This window comes from Lissotriton vulgaris, chromosome 6, assembly GCF_964263255.1.
Source record: "Lissotriton vulgaris chromosome 6, aLisVul1.2, whole genome shotgun sequence".
In the NCBI taxonomy this organism is placed as follows: Eukaryota; Metazoa; Chordata; class Amphibia; order Caudata; family Salamandridae; genus Lissotriton; species Lissotriton vulgaris.
Genome location: NC_141694.1, coordinates 1,386,844,191 through 1,386,860,668, shown reverse-complemented (window position 1 = coordinate 1,386,860,668; position 16,478 = coordinate 1,386,844,191). Strand labels below are relative to the sequence as shown.

Sequence of the window (16,478 nt, the reverse complement as noted above, 5' to 3'; positions counted from 1 at the left end):
TTGTACTCCCTCAAAAAACTGCTACGATCTGCCGCCTCAAGTTCAGTTATCATTCCTAGAATCTAGAAAGCTTCCTGGGGCAGCTGCAGTTTTGACTATTCCACCTGTAAATTCTGCAACAGACTGCCCATGCCTCTCAAAAGGTAGGCTAACTTTCTCAGCTTTCATAAGCTCTTAAAATCTTGGCTGTTCTCACTTTCCCTATAGCTCTTAATGTCCCCTCGTTTATAGTATTAAGTAGAATGTAGGATAATGCCAGCACCAAGGCGCCCTTCGGGATTCGCATTCCTTAGAAATTTCAAATCAAATCAGTTCATGTTATATGCAGTAGTGGACAAAAGCAAAATCTTAATGACAAAACACACCAGTGGATGAAGAGAGGTGACTGAAAATCCCAATACATTAGTATATTATACATATTTTAGCCAAATGAAAAGGTCTTGGTTTAAACCGGACCTAATAAACATGTGTCCCCAGATTCCCAAGGAGTTTGGCAGTTAAGTAGATTCATTTAATGAGGTAATTAACCATGACTAGAGGTTTATGTTAGACATATTCAAGTAGTTCATATTCACACTGATGTATAACCTGAATACACAGTACTTTGTGCATGAGTCAATAATCATACTAATATTAATATATAATATTAATGTATGATAAAGCCAAAGTAAATCAGTAACCGTCATCTAAATCACAAAGTATACAGGGGGCAAAGTGTGTGGCAGGAGCCTAAGTAGCACATGGAAATGCAAAGGCCTGAAGGTAGAAGGTCAAATTACATGCAATGGGCCCCTGCAGCATCAGGCAGCAAGGCCAAAGTCAATTAAAATGTTGACATGTTTCAGCCATTTGTAAAATAAGTCTGAAAGTCTGTCATCATGCCAATGGATGTAAGTTAAAGTGATAAAAAGCGCACTGGTTTCTTGGTTTAGGTTGGAATGTTCAGCATCCAAAAAGAGTAGGATTACCTAAAAAGCAGGTAAAACAGTCTGCTTAACCAGAGAAATAAGGCATGCAGAAATGGTTAACTACTAAAAACACACATATGTCAAGGAGGTACCCAGATTATCACGAAAAGCACATTTGCCTCCACATGCCAGAGTCCATAGACATTTATGCTAAAAAACTGGCTAAGCACCCTGCCATCTGGGGGCAAATGTTCTCTGCTCTTCACACTAATTTAGACACACCGTATAATCTGTGTCTATATTTCATACTTATAATCATTAGATTTGATGGACAATTTTGGGTGCCATATGCCATGGTGTACAGTAGACTTCCAAAGCAGTTGTTTTGGTTTCTCACCACAAGTTAAACAGTTTTGAGGAGTGATTTAAGAGTCCAAACCATAACAGCAAAGCAGCAAAGCAACATTGATAATCCAAGACTGATATGCCGCTTTCCAAGAACCACATCTGTTACTGCTGGTAGTATGGCCACCAACCCATTGCACATTATAGACCATGCTAGGCCCTGCACAGAAGTCATAAAAATGTGGCCTATAGCCAACAATCCAAAAGAGGAGGCTCTCAAGGAGTTTAAGCAGAGAAACAGAGCAAGAGTCTGAAAGGTGCCTGAAATCAGGGTAATCAGACGCACAGGACATATGGCTGAATGGCCATCTTATTATATTTGTCCAGATGAAATGTGTGAAAAAACTATCTGTATAAAATGTTATAAACGGAGACTTGCTCTGGAATACTGTTACATATAAAGGCACTACGACAAGAAGAATGGGGTATTTACCACAGTCTGGTGGCATCATACTCAACGTGCACCTAGTGCTAGTTCTTGATGTCACAGTGACATCTAGTAAAAGACTATATCACTGCAAAGTGGTATCTGACTTCAAAGAGACTTTTAGAAGGGTCAGTGGATCTGCATTATGGTGAATTTATTTATTTATTTATAGAGTTTTATATAGAGCAACTTGACACTAGAAGTGAGCGCTTGTGCCTCACTGCATAATGCCATGTATTAAAGAGCTGAGGTGCTGCATCCTGTAGCATGTAGTGAAAGAATCTGAGTCCTCAATGACATCATGGCCTGTGACACTGCACATCAGCACATATAATGAGTGTGCTTCACTCCACAATACCACTGGTATTCACATTGACACCTAGTAACAGCATGCAACATTTCACCAAGGCACCTCTAGCACGTGGCTCAGTATACATTTTGTAGCACAGCTGTTGGTGGTTGAATATACAGCACAGCAAAACAACTGCTGCTCATTTGTAAATGTAAGTCAGAGTGTTTCCACATTGCTACCCATTCATTCAAGGAATTATATCTCACTCCATACATGTCTTAATGCATATATTTGCTGTCTAATTTGATAACTTATGGGAGCCTATAATCTCTTCATCTAATTTCATTTTATTTTCAAGTTGTGATGTCTCTAGTCGCCTGTTTTAATAAAATGGTGTACTAATTCAACTTTAATGCGTTATGACAATATTTCAATAGAGCTGTTACATCAAGATGCCTGCTGGCAGAACCACCAGCTACTGTGAATGGCTTGTTACAGAGCACAGTTACAGCTGCAGTTTAACCAACAAAAAAGAACTGGCCTATTGTTCTTCTGATTTTTTTTTTAAATAAGCAGAAATAAGGTACCTATAACAACATGTTTATATTTGTTAATGCTACATGCCATTACATGAAAGATAGAAACTCACCATGTTTCCACAAATTCTAAGCTATAATATTATTTTAGTCTGAATTACCGTAAACTAATTTTACAGTACAGATTCTACTTTTAGTCATTCTTCATGTCTCCAAACATATTATGTCTTTCATGTGAAAGAGCAAGACCATGAAAATGTAAGTGGTGTTCAGGATGTGTGATGGTGCAATCATGTAGTATTCAAAATAAAATACAGCGTGCCATACGTGAAAAGGATATAGCTAGACACCTCTGAGATTCATGACTTTTATAAAGGAACTCAGACTGCTGCCTTATTCCTGTATACTATCACAGAACTCCTCTGTGACTTGCAATATCCTTATATTGTATGGGAGGGATTACTTTATCTCATATTAAGTTGCATATAGACAGTTTATTGTTAGAATATTTGAATGGAAAGTGTTAAGCTACTTGTTTTAATATTTGGGGCAAAGGTACAGGCTTGACACAAATCCACAGTCAGTGATCTGTTAGGAATGATTCCTTGTGTCATAATCCACTGCTTAAACAATATATGCAGCACATATAGTATTCAGAATGCTTTCTTTTTTATGCAAGGAGCAAACCCATTGGCCAGAGGTTTTATTTAATGATGCCCACTACTCATCCAGCCCTTCATTTGATGATTTTCTGGTTCTTTAAGAAACAACCATGATTCTAGTATTTACATTACTGCTATCGGTAATCATGATAGTACCACAAATTCCTCTTGGACCCATACCATTCAACAAGGGGTGCCACAAGGCTCAGCGTTAAGCCCTACGCTGTTTAATTTGCATGTTCAACCTTTAGCGGTGGTGGCTAGGAGTAGATGCCTGACACTGATATTGTACGCAGACGATTCTCAGTTGGTTGTGGCACTCTCTGGCAATTCAGCTTAGGATGCCAGTATGTTTCGGAGTCATTTTTTGGCCATCTCTGAGTGGATGTCTGCTAATTGTTTGCAGCTCAACGCTAGTAAGACTGAAATCTTGCTGGTTGGGCAGGATGGTGAGCTGTGGAGTGAACAGTGGTGGCCTACTACTGTGGGCCATGTCCCCATCCCCAAACAATTAGTAAAGAATCTGGGTGTTTGGGTGGATTCTGCTCTCAGCTTCCAGGCCCCCACCAGGAAAGTGGCAGGAACCTGTATGGGCATTCTGCGTGGGCTTAAACCTCTGTTAGGATACTTTAACCTGTCTACTCGGCAGGTCATCATCCAGGCTGCCATCTTGTCGAGATTGGATTACGCCAAGTCGCTATATTTGGGGACTAATAAGTCAGAGATTCTTAGACTGCAAAGAGTCCAAAACGCGGTGGCCAGAACCCTTCTTGGCCTCCCAAGGACTTGTTCCACCTCTGTTGCCATCCGCCGACTTCACTGGTTGCCGGTGGCCAGACGGGTGGAATTCAAATCTCTGTGCATCGCCTTTAAGATCCTGAATTCCTCCTCTCCGGCCATCCTGGCCTCACTGCTCTTGCCTTATACTCCCCCCACTGTAGTGTAGTTCCTATATTCCCAATAGGCTCTTCGCATTGGAATAACATATCCTATAGATTTGACGTAGGACCTAGGTCAGTAGGTCTCTATCGAATATACTAAACTCAATTGTGAGTGCCAGCTAGCTCAGAGGTCCCTAGAAACTTTCTCGAATTCACAAGAAGGGATTAGTTTCTGACAACCGCATAAACATGACAACTTTGTTTCCCTAAGACTGGAAAATATCTTCAGAGTCGTAGAAACCATAGATAAGTATTTCTCTTAATCGATCGTGAATGCTTCGTTTCAACAGAGTTGCAGAGAAATAGAGAGACAGGCGTTTTCAATAAAAGGTTTATTGAACAGTCTTCTTTCTCTTACAAGAGAGGTGAACTGATAAAATCGTTAGACAGAATGCAAAGTATAATGCGTACAGCAGGAATAGTATTATGAAATAATACTGTAATAGCATTGTATGGTTTCTAAGCCATATAAAAATGCATACATAAATAACATAGACTAAAATACTCAACTGGTGTTCTAAAATATGCGTACCCCAATGTATCTAACCTAGGTCTAGTATGAGGGAAGAAGTAAGTATTGTTTAGCATAAGTTGAAAGACCACTTTGCCGCTCAAATTAATAAAGCTAAAAATTCTTCGAAAACGCTCTTCAGCATCGTTAAAGACTTTATTAACCCTCCGGCCAGGGCCCCCCAGAACACCGCTAGTCAGGATCTCTGTGAGGGACTCTCAGATTTTTTTCTGGAAAAAATCAATAAACTCTGTGTCTCCTTCCCCACCGAGCTGGTCACACAGTCTTCCTTCACCAGTCCCCCAGAGTCTCCGTCCTTCCACTCATTCAACAAACTCAACCAGGACGAGGCCATCAGATTACTCACTTGCTGTAAATCGGGTGCCCCCTCTGATCCTGTTCCCGCGAAAATCATGGGAGAACTGGCACCTTCACTTGCCTGCCCTTTCCTTTCCGTCTGGAATGCCTCCCTTCACCATGGCTTCTTCCCTACCACCTGGAAGGAGGCTCTGGTGATCCCCATTCTGAAAAAGGCTGACGCAGACCCCGCTGTCTTTACTAACTACCGTCCTATTTCCCTCCTTCCCAAACCCGCCAAGGTCCTGGAAAAAGCCGTACAGCTCCAACTTACGGAATACTTGGAAGATCACTCTCTGCTACACGGTTCCCAGTCCGGTTTCAGAGCCGGATTCAGCACGGAGACGGCCCTGCTGGAAGTATCTGAAACCATCCGAGAATGCGTGGACAGGGGCGAGGAGGCCATGCTGGTTCTCCTCGACCTGTCCGCAGCATTCGACACGGTCTCTCACCCCATCCTCCTCGATCGACTAAAGCAGATTGGCATTGGTGGCACTGCCCTCGGCTGGATCGAGTCCTTCCTCTCACACAGAAGTCAAAGGGTACTGCTACGCCCTTTTAGGTCAGAGAAAAAACCTCTATCATGTGGGGTGCCGCAGGGCTCCGCCCTCAGCCCCCTGTTCTTCAATGTCTACCTGGCCCCCTTGGCTGACGTTGTGGAGTCCTACGGAGTGAGGGTGGTCTCTTACGCTGACGACACACAGCTGGTGTTTTCCTTTAGGGACCACTCGGACTCCGCATTCCTCAAGTTCCGCCAATGCCTCAATAACATCAGTGGCTGGATGACTGCGAACCACCTCAGACTAAATGCAGATAAAACTGAGGTTCTGTTTTTCAATCAGAAAACCCCCATCCCCTCTGCTTGGTGGTGGCCCACTGCGCTTGATCCTGCCCCGTCCCCTGTCCACTCGGCGCGGAACCTTGGTTTCCAATTTGATGATTCCTTGTCATGCAAAACCCAGATTAATAAAGTTACTTCCGCTTGCTTTATGAAACTACGCATGATAAAAAAAATTCTACCCTATCTCCCCCTGGACTCCCGTCGCACTGTGACCCAGGCTCTCATCACGTCCCACTTGGACTATGCTAATAGTCTCTATGCTGGGGCTCCCCAGTACCTGATAGGCCGGCTGCAGATTGTCCAGAATGCTGCAGCCAGACTGATCGGTAATATCCCGTACCGTCAATCTATCTCTGCCTACCGGAGAGAACTCCATTGGCTCCCAGTGGCTAGCCGTATTCAATTTAAGGTCCTCACTCTTACTTACCGAGCCGTAAACGACTACGGACCTCCCTATTTGAAAAAACGGGTCTCAATATCCTGCTCCACCAGATCCCTGAGATCCAATGACCTCCGCCTCCTGATCTCTCCCCGGTTCAGACTTTCTAGAACCGGTGGCAGAGGTTTCAGTGTCATTGCTGCCAGACTGTGGAACTCCCTTCCGCTCGAGCTGAGGTTCTGTCCCTCCGAAACTATCTTCCGAGCCAAACTTAAAACCTGGCTCTTCTCCGGATTTTAGTCTATCCACTTCCCTTTTCTCACTCCCCCTCTCCCTTGGCAACCCCTGAATTTTAGCGCCGGGACACCCCTTCGGGGGTAGCTGCGCGCTCTACAAACTACATAAAATAAAAATAAATAAGTTTTAGTTCTGCCAAGAATTGCCAAAGGTTTTTCTAGGTTCTAATCAGCTCCATACCTTAGAATGAAGAAGGTTGGTATATCTGTCTCTGGACTCGATTTCCCAACACCCTGCATGGGGAGCCGGAAACACTGGACCTGGTTTCTCGGCAGGAGAAAGGCAGCTTCCTGATCAGTGCGTCAGCTGGAGAGTCGGCTTCCTTGGGCACTTGCTGTAGCGAGCTGCGTCGGGCAAGTAGGTCTTCAAACTGCTCCGAACCACCGTGCTTTGCCATAGCAAGTGAAGGTATATTTATACCTTGAAGGTGTTTAGAAATGCCATGTTTGACATAAAGTCGGCATATGAACGTCATGAATGAACCCCTAAGGAATAGATGTTCATTGTAAAACTAACTGAGTTCTTGGAGAAATCAATATTCATGCAAGGGGAAGTCCCTAATGGCTTGAGCGGGTTTTCCAAGAAATCGTTGTGACGTTTGGTGAACGGATGGAAGTAGCCATGCCTGTATTTGGCTTGCATTGGCTATGCCTACATAAGGGCTTGATTTCTATGCCTATGTAAGGGCAACATGAATTGTACTTATATAAGGGCATGAATCGGGAAAATCCATTCGGAATCTAAAACGCCATACAACACCGCAACCTCCGATCAATGGGCCAATACTTTGCGGTGGTTCCTATGGCGAAGAGAGCACGGGTGGGGGGACGTGCCTTCTGCACACTGACGGCCAGGCTTTGGAATTCTCTTCCACTGTCAATCCGTAGTCTAAACAATTATCTGGCATTCCGCAGTGCAACCAAAACCCATCTTTTCCCCTCACTCTAGACTGTTTTTGTTCTTCAGTGGTCCACTCCCTCTGACTGCTATTAGCGCCGCAACGCCCCTTTGCTGGGGCAGCTGTGCGCTCTATAAGCCATATAATATAACATAACATAACATAACATAACAAAGGTGCCTTAATATTGGGGATTACATATGGAAAGAGTGTTACTGCATGCTTGGTAGATCTGTCAGCCTTAGGGTGGTCTTCCCCCCAACCTTTTTTTTGCCTACCCCCTCTTGTTTGCTGACATTCGTTTTTGATAGCCTTAGGATTCTGTGCACTTTACTACTGCTAAACAGTGCTAAAATGTTTGTGCGGTCTGCTTTAAACATGAGTAAAATGGCTTTCACCCAATTGGCATATTTAAGTTACTTATATGTCCCTAGGAAATGGTATAACATCTACCCAGGGCCTGTAAATTAACTGCTACTATTGGACCTTTTTTGCCACCTACTTGAGCAGACCTTTAAAACATTGCAGCCTGTATGCTGTGTTAAACTGCCAATTCGACCTAGCAAAATATACGTTTTGCCAGGCCTAAATCCCCCTTTTTACTACATATAAACCACCCCTACTGTAGATCCTAAACAACCCATAGGGCAGTGTGCATTGTAAATTACAAAGTTTGATATGAACTTTTTAGATTTACACGTCCTGGTAGTGAAAAACTTCAAAATTCGTTTTTTTCTATTGTGAGGCATTTTCTTGTGAGGGAGGACATTATTATAGATGTTTCTTCCACTTCAAAGCTAGCACAAGGTATGAAGATAGGACCCTCAGACCACTCTTTGGTTGACTTTTGGATCTGTGGAGGACACTCAGAAGGCATGACTTGTGCTTCAGAGGGCTGCCCTGCTGATTGAGGACTGCTTTGCACTTCAGAGGACTGCCCTGCTGCTTGAAGCCAGCCATGACCTATCAGAGGACTGTCCTGCCACTAAAGGACTCCCTTGCTGCTCAAACTAAGGACTATCAGAGTGACCCACAAGGCAAGTTGGCTGAAGTGGTGCTAAAGGTGGCAAAACAGCCAAAACTTCGGACTCTTCGGACTTAGAAAATGTACAGCCAAAAATGCTTTGAGAACTGACAGGAGACCAAGATGTAAGTGCTCAACGGTCCGCCCAAGGTGCATCACTGGTCAGCCTGACTTTGCAGAATGTCCTGCTATGTTCTTCTCCGCAGCATCAGATCCTAGTCAACGGCTCTTCACAGAAGGTGTATCAGGCCTTGTGGAACCCTCATTGGGTACAACCTGCAGTTTCATCCTTGTCGTGAATACCACCCCAACATCACACTGTGCGTGCCACCTCACAGCCACATACCCCTTAACTCTGGTAGCGATAATATTGGCTGTTTATTCCTATCATGGAACTTTACTTACTCATTGTAACCCTGGAGGCAGTGCTAGGTACCATTGGTTGTTTGTTCACATTGTAAAAAGAGTGGACAACATGTATATGCTAATGAGCATGACAACTGTTCAGCACAGCACTTGTGGCTTGTGCTTTACACAAGTTGAACACTTCTTCCACATGCCCTGTCCAAACTGTGAAGCATGTGCTCAACGTGCAGGAAAGATAAGTGAATAATTACACTGAGGTGCCAACTGCTGGCAATTATACACATGCAATGACTTGGCCCCCCATGACTACTTAAGCCACGCTGTACAGAAACCAGTGCTTGGCTTCGTATGACTCCTGGCAAGCACTCTCCTGTCTTCAGCTTGCCCCTGCCTGGTATTCTCTTCTCCGGCAGGCGCCTACCTTATTTCGACTGATTCTCGCGACAATGCCTTCCTCTCCTGCAGTCCTCTCTTCAGCAACAGCATCTCGGCATGCAGCATCTTCCAGCATCACTCTCTTGCTTCCGCTGCGCTGTCTAAGTAGCGCATTTCCTGTAAACATAGCACAAGAACAAAAAGGTGAACTTAGCCACGCTCCTTGCTCTAAGTCACTCTTGATTTAGTACGCCCAACAGAAAGGTAAAACAGTCCTATGTAGTAGGGCGCAGTGACTGAAAGCACGGCATTCATTTTTGAGCAGCGCTTGAACAAAGTTAGGCATATTTCTTTTATTATTAGAAAGCTTTGCCAAAGAACAATGACTTGCTAACCAGAGTGTATATTGCCACGGGAAAGACGTATTTCCTCTAACAGCTCCACCTTCAAAAGGCAAGGCAATAGAGACAGTCAATCCCACAAACTTTAACAAACCTTCAGGATTTGAGAGGTTGGGTGTAGATTATGTTTTCTGGAAGCCACGCTACTCACCCCTGTCACTCCGTGTTCCAGCCTGCTGAGCCGCTGCTGCTCGCCGGACCCGCTGCGCAGGTCCCGCTTTGCGGTTATCAGCGGCTGTAGACTGATTACAAGGGGCATCACCTGGTGACCGGCAGGGCTGCGAGGGAACAGCGGGTGGACTCCACGGACCAGGAGTCCCCGCGCGCCCGTTCCCAGCTGGGCTCCTCTCCCTGCCGGCCCCGCCCCCTTGGTGTCCCAAGCACACCTATAAAGAGGAGTGGACATACCCGCTGCGCGGGAGCGCGCGGGAGCATGCCGGGAGAAGCCCGGGACAAGGGCGGGACCGTCTGTGGCCGTCCGGGGCCGAAGGAGGCCGGGCTGGGCTAGGTGATTTACATCTTGCTTGTTGTATGCAGTGTTTTAGTATCCTTACATTGTGGATAGTTAGCAGTGGTTTATAGTTATTACATCAAGTACCTTTATTCTGAACTATCCTCCTTTAACATGAGCCACTCTGCTCCGCCTGGTGTGAGTGTCTCTGTTCTGGGCCCCCTAGATAAATTTTTCAAGAAATCTGCTAAGGAGGTAGATATGGACTTACTTCTTGCCGAAAGAAGAGCTGAGCGCAGACGCTCAATTGAGCAGTTAAAGAAAAACCCACTACCAGTTTTTAATACCACAAAAGAACTTCCCGCCCAAGGCTTGAGCGCTATTGACGCCGACGCGACTGATCTCAACCTTACCCCAAGTATATTTAGGTTTCCTGCTATCTCTCCGCCCTGTAGTAGTGCCACCTGCGGAGGTCAGCTTGTTTGTCCTCCTATCGATCACTCAAGCATAATTGAAACAAACATCCCCGAGACTTCCATTAGGGAAGTAGAACCAACCCCCATGCTGTCCAACTTGTCTCTGGTCTATATTGATCCAGGCGAGATCATTCCTGAGTCGAGTGGATTAAAGCCAGGAACCACGTCAGACAAAGCTACTAGGGTTGTTCACTCCCCACCAAGGAAGAAAAGGAGAAAGGGAGGGGTAAAAAGGAAAGGGCGTAGCTGTCAGACTCCACCACCGCCCCGACCTAACCCAATTATTGAGCCTGTTCCACCGCCCTTAGTAGAGCCTCTTCCCTTGGACACACGTGATCATGTTTCCCCGGAGTTAGTAACTGTAGGGGTAAGTGAGGTGTCCCTTGATATCTTGGAAAAGCTTATAAAATCCTATATGCTTCCCCTGTTAGAACGTGTGAGGACTATGGGTGAAAAATTGGATCGCCTTGTGGCGACCATTGAATCTACACACACCACTGGCCTGGATAAGAACAAGGGCCATTCCACTAAACCAGCCGGTTCATCTCTTGCTACTGGCAAACCACCTAAAAGTACCAGCCAACTCACCACCAATATTTCTAAAGCAGTCACCATTTCAAATAAAGCACCAACGGTGGTTGCGAAACCCACTTTAACACTACCCCCCGCGGCAGCTAACCCCAGTGCGGTAGTCAGCAAACCATTGGCTAAAGGTTCAGCACCGCAGACAAAGAAAGGGATGGGTAAACCCGCTGGCGCCAACAGTAAAAAGAACAAACCCTTACCATCAAAGAGAAATGTAGACTTGCCGCCAGACTCATTAAATTTTGTTATTGTTATGACAGGTGTGCCTCCAGTTCAGGAAGGGGATAGAGAAAATGACGAAAGCCTAAAAAACAAAGTCATCTTCTGGCTAAAAACTAACAGACCCCTTCCTCCTAACCTTAACGGGGATATCGTCACGGTCAGAAGATGTCAGTGGGTTGGGGTGCGCCCTAAGGATATTGAGGGGGACATAGTGATCATCAACTTTAGGGACCATTGGGTTGTATCTCACCTTACAGATTGGTATGTGGGAAACAATGAGGGAGGAATTTCCACAAGGAATCTAAGTTATTTCTACCCCGAAACCCTGATCAACTCAAATAGTCAACCTCCTGGTAGAACTAACAAAAACACTAAAAGCCTCCTCAAATGGTCCAACTTCACACCAAGTTTCCATGTACCCCACTTCAACCCAGAGGCGCTATATCGCTCTTATATCCAATCTACCTACAACTGCCCAGTACAAACGCCGGGCTGGGCTAAGCCATATATCCAGCCCTCTGGTCCCCCATCACTTCTGGAAATGCCATTTGCAAATAATCCCCCGTTTCCCTTGGCTCCCCCAAAACCTGCCTTTTCACAGTTTCAGCAGCCTCCCAGTTTATTTCCTGTAAATCCCTATACCATTAGGCCTTCCCACCCCAAAGACCTTTGGAACATTCCCCTGAGAAACTTATATCATCCTCTCTCTGGGCTGTCGTCCAATGATTGACAAACAAGAGAGAATAGTAACGATGTCCTGTACAATTCGTGTGTGGGCGGTGACTTGTGTATCCTCTCACGTACTGTTGCAAGCTCTAAAGTCTCACTCCAGTGTTGTGAGGAGGGAAGTTTAGCTCACCCAAGTGAGCTGGTCATACCTACACCGTCTCTTGACACACTATACTCTAAGGTTGCTTCTCACCCAGGCTCTACTGCAGTGCAAGCAACCCAGGATGGGTTAATAAGTACGAGAAGGAAAGGGTTGTTCACAGAGGTACCTCCATCTGAAGAATTTTCCCTTCAACCCTGTGAACCCCCCCCTTTAGATACAATAGTCCCGTGTGTTCAAGCTTGTGTTAAGGGTACTACTTTGGGATGTTGGAATGTGGCGGGTATAGAATCCTGTTTATGCGTACCTAACTGGGCTGACTTCATCAGTCAAGGTGATGTTTGGTCTTTTCAGGAGACTTGGTCAACCCATCCAGTTTTTCTACCAGGTTTTCTGAGTTTTAACAAACCCGCAGTTAGAGGCCCAAAAGGCAGGGCCATGGGGGGCCTCACTATTTGGGTTCGCCAAACTGTAGGGGTCTCTGTGAAGGAAATTTATATCGACTGTCCTGATATCCTTATAGTTAACATGAAATCTAATAGCGGGCTGGATATTTTGTTGTTTAATGTTTATGCCAGAGGAACCCCTGGTGGTCGTGTATCAGCCACCCTAACATGTTTAGATGAATTCCTTGGCTCTACCCAACCAGTGGGTCATGTGGTTGTAATGGGTGATTTTAATACTTGCTTCGAACCTCTAAGCAGGGAGGATGGGATGCTAACTGAGGACGAGGACATGATGTGGGGTATTCCACAACTCGAGCTTCCTCCAATTACTAAGTGGTCCCAATGTGCCATTTACATCAAAGGCCTATGTCTGAATTGGGGGTTGCGCGCCCTAAACGGTCGTACAAGATCGGATAGATTGGGCAACCCAACATTCTTCAATGGCAGGCATAGTAGTCGCATCGATTATATCTTAGTCGATACAACCTTGTGGCCCTTGGTAACGGATATGTCAATCAGTCCACGGCCTGAAAGTGATCACGAACCACTCATCGCAGAACTGAAGGACTTTAGTTTTGCCGGGCCGGATGTGCGACATTCTAATCTCGTTCAAGAGGCCGTGGTATTAACTAACGATATGAGGAGGGTTCGATGGCCAAAGGTTGCTGTAGACGTGAATGCACGTAGGGAAATAAGAACTCTGGTTTCCGGTTCCCTTAGGGAACTAGAGAAGTGTGACGACCTGAACCGGACAAACCCCAATATTTCAGACATTCATGCCAGCCTGTTTGCATCCCTAAAGACACTATTTGTTAAAATTGTAGCCAAAAAGGGCTTAGGAAAGGCGAGAAAACCTGCGAACTGGTTTAATGAAGAGTGTGGCAAATCCCATTCAAACTTGTTTAAAGCACTAAAATCTAGGAACCCAGCCCTAATCAAAACTAGCAGGAAGGCTTACAATGAAGCTAAACGGCGGGCCAAAGCCGCATGGGATGTTGAGCGCTGGGCCCTCCTTGTTGAGGCCTGCGGCTCTGGGAACCTCACACAATTTTGGCATCTCCTCAAATGGGGACAGTCCCAGGATGATCGACCCAGCCCTGCTTCCGTTGATCAATTAAAATGGGTGTCCCACTTTGAGGAACAGTTTAGGTGTCTTAGGGAGGGGGAAGCTCCCATTAGTTGGCCACTGACCTTTGATACCCTTGTGTTTTCAGCCAAAGAGGTTGTAAACGTTTTGAATGCCATCCCCAGGGGCAAAGCGCCCGGTCCGGACTGCATCCCAGCAGATATTTTCCAGCAGGATCAAGACTTATGGGTTCCTTATCTACTGCATTTGGCAAATACGTTGGCTATGGGCGCCAAGGTACCTGTCTCATGGGCTGGTGCCGAGATCTTGCCCATCTTCAAGAAGGGTGATCGGTCGGTTCCATCCAACTACCGGCCGATCAGTCTTATTGATGCGGTACAAAAGATAGTATCTCGTCTTGTCCTTTCTAGGGTCCAGGCATGGATTGAGGAACATAACGTACTCACTCCTCTCCAAGCAGGGTTTAGACCCCAAGTAAGCACCCTGGATCAGGCTTTCCGCTTTATGCTTCTACACTGGAAGACGGTCACCCTTGGTAAAGGAAACTTATTTGCGGCATTCGTAGACCTTCGGTCTGCGTTTGACCTTGTCCCGAGGGCTGGGCTCTGGAATTGCCTTCTAGAAATGGGTATGCCTCCCACTTTGGTCCGCATTATAGTCAACCTCCACGCAGAGACTTATGCCTTTGTGAGGTGGGGCAAACCTGGTGAGGTGACTAAGACCTTCCCTGTGTCGAAAGGTGTTAGACAGGGATGTGTTTTGGCACCAACCTTGTTTTCTCTATATATTAACAGAGTTATTAAGTACTTCGACGGATTTCCCACTGATGCCCCAAGTTTGGCTGGCATGAAAATCCCCCTGCTCATGTTCGCTGACGACACTCTCCTGATTTCACGAACCAGACAGGGCCTCCAGCTTGCACTGTCGAGGTTTGAGAGTTTCTGCAGCGAACATGAGCTGGAGGTGAACGTAGCCAAAACCAAATTTATGGTGATGAGGGGGCACAAACTGGTCAAGGCTAGGGTTACAATGGGGGATACCCCTCTGGAGCAGACCAAGCACTTCACCTATCTGGGCGTTACCTTCAGTGACACCCTAAGCTGGACTCACCAGATAGAGCTCATGACCCTGAAACACCAACAGTTGGGCGGAGTCCTGATTAAGGAACACAAAGGGTCATTCACAAAGCCTATGTCACCGCTGATGAAGATCTATGGTGGAAAGGTTTTATCAGCGGTGTTATATGGCGCAGAGCTATGGGGTGGAAGTAATCTGGAATCCCTGAAACATGCCCAAAACAAATTTCTAAGGATGGTAACAGGTCTGCCTCAGTCAACTCCTCTAATCCCTCTTGTATTTGATCTGGGCTGCCACTCGGTGGTCGATTATGCAAAATTTCGACCATTATCATTCTGGCGACGCCTGTGGACAAAGCCGGAATTACACCACTACGCAGAAGCTTGTCTGGAGGTAAAAAATAGTCCTGGAGCCACTAAAATCGGTTGGTTCAAAGATCTTAGGGCCACCTTACTATCTTTGGGCCTCATTGAGTTGTGGTCTACGCCCGAGACAGCCAAATTTCCATCAAAAAATGAGCTTCAAAAATGTTACTGGGAATGGGTGATGCATAACATTTTCTCAAAATCGAGCTCGAGCAGTCTTGCTGGTCTATTTATGGTACATAAAGACACACCCAGGTTAGAAAGGTACTGGGAAACCATTACCAAACCTCTGGACCGTAAACTCTTTTTTCAATTTAGATGTGGTTCTCTTCCCCTAGGGGACTTCACCAAAAAGTGGGGAACGGATGGTTTGGGGTATTGTGCTAACTGTCAGGGCACTGGGGAAAGTCTTTCTCACTTTATGTACATGTGCCCACTATACTCAGCCCCCAGAACCAAGTGGCTCAAACCAGTGTGTAGACAACTAGGTACAAGATCGGCAGCTGAAGCCTTGAGACTGTTAAAAACCAATCTGGATCCACTTATTGTTGTGGGGGTTGCTAAGTTTCTTGGGTGGGCATGGGTGATCAGATGCAGGTTTATTAAACACAATCTAGCGGTGACTGCCTAAACTTTTTGTATATACAGTGGTAGTATGGTCATGTATGACACCTTTTAAATTTTTGTATAGTTCTGTATGAAGTCAACTCGATGTCGATGATTTAATACTGGTTTTATATGTTATTGTGTACTTGTATTTATGTCTTTTATGATGAATTAATCGAATAAAGACTTCTTGAACTAGATTATGTTTGAGCATTTTGAACATTGTTTGCCCTAAATGCTGCAAAGTCACTAAGTCTCTTGGCACAGTTTCTGATGAGAACATCTCTATTTCACAGAACAAACATTGTATATGAGTATGTCACAGACCGATGTATAACTATGTTATGTTGCGCTCACCAAAGTAGGGCTAACAAGTGTCTTTCATTAGAGGACAAACTTCCTTCTTACACTTGATCCCTGATCTCAGTGGCCTCATACCAGAGTCAAGACATCAAGGTGTCCTGAGCCCAACAAGTCCTGACGCGAAGAATCAGCATCATTTGAAGAGCTAGTATTTCTCTTTCTCTCTTATCCCAATCCCTCTTTTCCTTGAAAACTCACAAGGGTGCAGTGTCTCTATTCATTGCTATCACGTGAGGTCCCACTGGGATTTGGGGAATTAAGATGCCCCATTGGAAAAGCATCGAGTTCGGGTGATTGGCCCGCAACAATCCTGCTGGGGATTTTTGATTCCCTAAAAAGTGACAAAGTCCA

General features: G+C 45.5%; 1 long non-coding RNA gene across 2 annotated transcripts in view; it reads right to left on the bottom strand.

The window, feature by feature from the left end:
* LOC147708903 (uncharacterized) overlaps positions 1 to 16,478 on the bottom strand; it is a 110,601-nt gene that overhangs the window by 86,708 nt on the left and 7,415 nt on the right. For both annotated transcript variants that reach the window (XR_015296663.1, XR_015296662.1), the window contains exon 4: positions 9,266 to 9,396. This is a non-coding gene — a long non-coding RNA (uncharacterized LOC147708903). The remainder of the gene's footprint in view (positions 1 to 9,265; positions 9,397 to 16,478) is intronic.